This window comes from Haliotis rubra, unplaced genomic scaffold (genome assembly GCF_003918875.1).
Source record: "Haliotis rubra isolate DU_JTF1 unplaced genomic scaffold, ASM391887v1 Scf379, whole genome shotgun sequence".
In the NCBI taxonomy this organism is placed as follows: Eukaryota; Metazoa; Mollusca; class Gastropoda; order Lepetellida; family Haliotidae; genus Haliotis; species Haliotis rubra.
The window spans coordinates 815,718-820,637 of record NW_025767056.1 but is presented as its reverse complement, the minus strand read 5'-3'; the positions used below and the strand labels follow the sequence as shown (position 1 = coordinate 820,637).

General features: G+C 40.7%; 1 long non-coding RNA gene across 1 annotated transcript; it reads left to right on the top strand.

The window, feature by feature from the left end:
- Positions 1 to 3,067: 3,067 nt before the first annotated feature.
- On the top strand, positions 3,068 to 4,503 carry LOC124286215. Its single transcript, XR_006900981.1, has 2 exons — positions 3,068 to 3,567; positions 4,440 to 4,503. It is a non-coding gene; the product is annotated as an uncharacterized LOC124286215 (long non-coding RNA).
- The last annotated feature ends 417 nt before the right edge of the window (positions 4,504 to 4,920 follow it).

The window sequence follows — 4,920 nt, the reverse complement described above, 5'->3', positions numbered from 1 at the left end:
CCTGTGTTTAAATCTGGACTAAAAACGTACCTCTCCCGAAGATCTGACTGTCAGTCTTTACTGTCTTCTGTACATATGTATATATGTGTTATTATTATTATGTTTTACAGTTTAAGATGAAAATGCAGCAAAGAGGGTTCGGGTGATCCTGGCACAGTCAGGATGGTAAGGATCACCATCAGCTCAGGGCCCTTGCCCCCTCTACATGAGGCACAGACAGCGAATGGGACTTCTCCCAGGAAATGCTGCCTAATTGAACCCACCAAGAGAATATGTAGACCTTCCAACACTGCACCCTTCTGCTTTACCCAGAGTGTCAGAAGGGCTGTGCTCCCGGTGATGAACCCAGGCACAAACCAAGGGCACCGAGAACAATGGGGAGCCTGACGACAGTGTACTTGGGATGCAAGTGAGACATTTCAAAGGTGAGGTCAGCATATTTATCATGCTTTTCCTTAATCTTGCAAATCACATTGGTGTCAAAAGGGACAGAAAATTCAATGATCTAAATAAATTCATTGGCTTTATCAAAAAGGACAAGATCAGGTTTGTTCGCTGGAATTCTTCTGAGGCTGTATATGGGCCTATTCCACAGAAGTTTGAAAGCATCATTTTCCATGACGCCCTGGACATGTTCAGGGTCGTACCATGGATGGACCTCAGCGTCAAAGCCACAGGCATGTCGGAGACGGTAGTAAAAGCAACGAGCCATGACATCATGTCGTTTAAGATATGCTGTTTGTGCCAAGGAAGGGCATCCAATGACAAGGTGTTGGACAGTCTCAATGAATTCATTGCAAAGTCGGGGCAGTGGAATAACTAAGGGGTTAAATCGTTTGCTTGTCACACCGAAGGCTCGGGTTCGATTCCCACATGGGTACAATGTGTGAAGCCCGCTGGTGTCCCCCAGCTTGATATTGTTGCAATATTGCTAAAAGCGGCGTAAAACCCATCTCACTCTTTCAATAGTAACTGCAATCTTGAAAAAATAATGTTAACCGAGGTCCGCATATTTAGCATGCTTTTCATGAATCTTGCCAGTCACATCGTTGTCAAAATAACGCTTACTGAATTAAAATAATAAAATGTAATGAAAAACAGTCTGACACTTCCTTCATTGTCCGAAACTGTGGTAATCTTGACTTGCCACACATTCTGTACTTGTATTGACTTTCTTCGATGTACAATATACCCTGGTTATAATGCTAATATCTGACCAGGAGAAAATATGGCATTATATCCAGAGCGGCATTATAACCAGGGTGCACTGTGTATTTGTTTCAGGGTCTGTATGACAGACTAAGATACCCTGTATTCTGACTGACTACTGGGATTAAGGAAACATTCCCTCGGCACTGCCTAGGTGTCTCCTTGAGTCATGGATTGGCTGTTAAGTTCTTTGTCCACAAAGCCTAGCATCAGCATACCTGTTGACACTTGTCAATCTGTGGAAGCCATAAAGATTGCTTTGATCAAAAGATTTACACCAACTGTATGGACACAGATCTTGTGGCACAACTGGGCACGTCTATGGACTTATCTTCCTATGTATGTTCGACTTGAAATATTAAGTACTCAAAACACATCATCATCATCATTGTCATCATCATCATCATCATCATCATCATCATCATTGTCATCATCATCACCATAACAGTGAGTGAGTGAGTTTAGTTTTACGCCACACCCAGCAATATTCAAATATGGCAGCAGTCTGTAAATAATAGAGTCTGGACCAGACAATCCAGTGATCAACAGCATGAGCAATATTCAAATATGGCAGCAGTCTGTAAATAATAGAGTCTGGACCAGACAATCCAGTGATCAACAGCATGAGCATCGATCTACGCAATTGGGAACCATTGACATGTGTCAACCAACAGCGAGCCTGACCGCTCGATTTCGTTAGTTGCCTCTTACGACTGGGTTACTGAAGATCAATATTCTAACCCGGATCTTCACGGGTCCCATAATAATAATAATCACCATCATCTTCATCATCTATGCACACTCATAATCATCAAAACATTGAGAATGCTATCAAGACTTATTTCTATTGCATTCAAGTCTCTGAAGTTACCCCATTCCTTCAAGCAAAAATAAACAAAAGGAAAACTATTAAATTTAACCTTAACAGCTGCAGGGAGTAAAGAACACTCTCCTTATTTACAATGAAATCATGCAGGCTTAACCCATCCACTCAAATCAGAAAACAAACATCCTGATTTACAATAAAAATCATGCAGGCTTCACCCATCCACTCGGATCAGAAACACACATCCTGAAAGGTATTCATTTTAACTGACAGCAGCCATTGTCCCGAGATATTGTGTTTGCAGCACTGAGACTTTCTTAAGCCGTCTGTTGTCTGTGTGTAGGGTCTGTACTGTTGTATATAAGACAGAATAGTGTTAGAGGAGAATGCATAATCATCAATACTGTCTGCTTTGTATGTGGAGTAAGATACAATCTTCTGGTGATCCTTGTTAATGTTATGACTGGTGACTCAGGAAGTGAATGCTAGGGATAGAAGTACCCCCAAACTTGTGAAATAATAACCGCCCTCAGCGATGGGTCGCGGCAGAGCGAAGTGGTTCGAGAATATTACTGTGATAACCACCTCGAGGGAACCGAGAGAGGGTGTGATTATCGCGAATCAACAAATCAGTATGGAGAGAAAAAGTACGAGCTTAAGGTTGTTATTTCGCATATACCACAAGGTCAAAACACATACTTATTTTAGTTGAATTATAATTAACTGCAATGTTCAGAAGCTACAATGAGATAAATGTTTTGAATGGTTCTGTATTTTTTGCTACTGAAGATGTTTCCAGTAAAACATTGATGTAGAGGCATAGGGTTTACAAACCAGCTGATTGCTATGCTGAGGAAAAGTTCTTAATCCCTGCAAATAAAACAATGCCCAGCAAAAACAACTCGAGGTGCAATACCGGAAGAAGGTGAGGCCCCTGGAAAAAGTTTGTGAAGCCGGAGCCTTGTTCCCAAAATTCGGCTTATAGTATTGCACCCAGAGATGTTGGTCAGATAATATGCAATAACGAAAATAATAGCTGTCTCCTACACAGAATACAATGTATGGAAAATACACTGTTGGCGAGATTTGTAACGAAATGTACAAAACTTAGTAAAGACTATGTTAATAACGAACAAATATGAAAAGGCATTCGCAGTCTCCTACATAGACATCAGTGATATATTGAAAAAATAAAAATTTAACAGAGCAGTTTTTGTTAATTTTCTTTTGGGAGTGTTAAAAATACAAACAAGCTTAACAAACGCCATTCAACACTTGAAATTGACAATGATTTTCAAAGATCTTGCATTGTATGCCAGGAAAGTGTGCGAGATACGTTGCTGCACCAGAATCTCGTGCAAGTCGAGCAATTAACAATCACGTGCAATGGAAAACCACGTGATTTAAGCTGACAGTGTTGTACAAGCCATCACAGCAAATGAATTCTGACATGGAGGTGCTTTTGGCTTCTCAGAGAGCTGCTACGACTCTGTTCCAGGTCGGTGTGGATTTTGAAGCAAACTGGTCATGTGGTAAGTATCGTACCCTACATTACATTGTCTATATCGGAAAGAGTTCAGCCCGTACCCCCTCTTTTTACCTAGTATATTTGCTCCAGGAGGAATCCTTCCCCGGTGTATTATTCCAAAACTGAAATAAGTTCATTGATTGTTTTTTATATATCTGTTCTAGTTTATTGAATGTATATTTAGGGTGAGGTATGCATGTTGCTTTGTAATTTTGGTTTTCATTGGGGTTGGGGGGTACAGGCGGAACTCTTTCCAAGGTCTTGATTAGAATAGTGGCCTTCAGGAACCCATGCTTGTCGTGAGAGGCGACTAACGGGATCGGGTGGTCAGGCTCGCTTACTTGGTTGACACATGTCATCGGTTCCCAATTACACAGATCGATGCTCATGCTGTTGATCACTGGATTGTCTGGTCCAGACCCGATTATTTACAGACAGCCGCCATATAGCTGGAATATTGCTGAATTCGGCTTATAACTAAACTCACTAACTCACTTGGAAGGTGAGGTGGGTGGGTAGTGGGTGTCATCAATTTTCTTCACAGGTACTGGGGGTCTGCAAGTTTGTGAAAATATTTTAAAAAAAGAAATTATAGGAAGAGGGAGGGGGGTCAATGATTTCGTACATAATAAGCAGGGGGTTACCTACTTTGTCCATAATTTTTAGGGTGGTTGGGTAGGGGATTATTCACATTGTACTTGCTTATCCATAAAACTCATCATCACCCCCACTAGCCATAAATTTTGAATGGTCCCTAGGGTACCCTTGTATTGGGCGTAAATTGGGTTGGGAAATTGAGTTGCCAGCACGACAGCATGAACTTGGGAAGTTATCTGATTGTTGAGAGTACCATTGGTTATTATACAACTGTTGCAGGTGTGCGGACGTAAAGGAAAGTAAATGAAGACCACATGAAGATGGTCAGCAGCATTCTCACAAGTAACAAGCCAAAAACAGAGGAAGTACGATGCAAAGCGGAACACAATGCTTCAACTCAAGAAGTATGTTTTCTTTCTCTCAGTGGAAACAGTCAATACTAACTCTTCTAATGAAATTAAACATTATTGGTCAGGGGAAATTGCACTGTTTATAGGCCAGAGTGCCCTACCACCTTCCCATTCCATTGGTTATCTGTTTGTACTAAACCCAAGTCTATTGGTATTCGAGAAACTTGCTTGATACTGATGCATGTAATTTGTTGGTAGACGTCATTTTCACATTAACAGAATATATCATAAAAACTGTTAATCATTGGGGTAAATCAAATTATTCATTACAAAAATACCATGAGCATCCTGTTTAAATAACTATTTCATTTTCAGATTATTCAAGTGACCCTGTAGAAAAATCGAAGGTG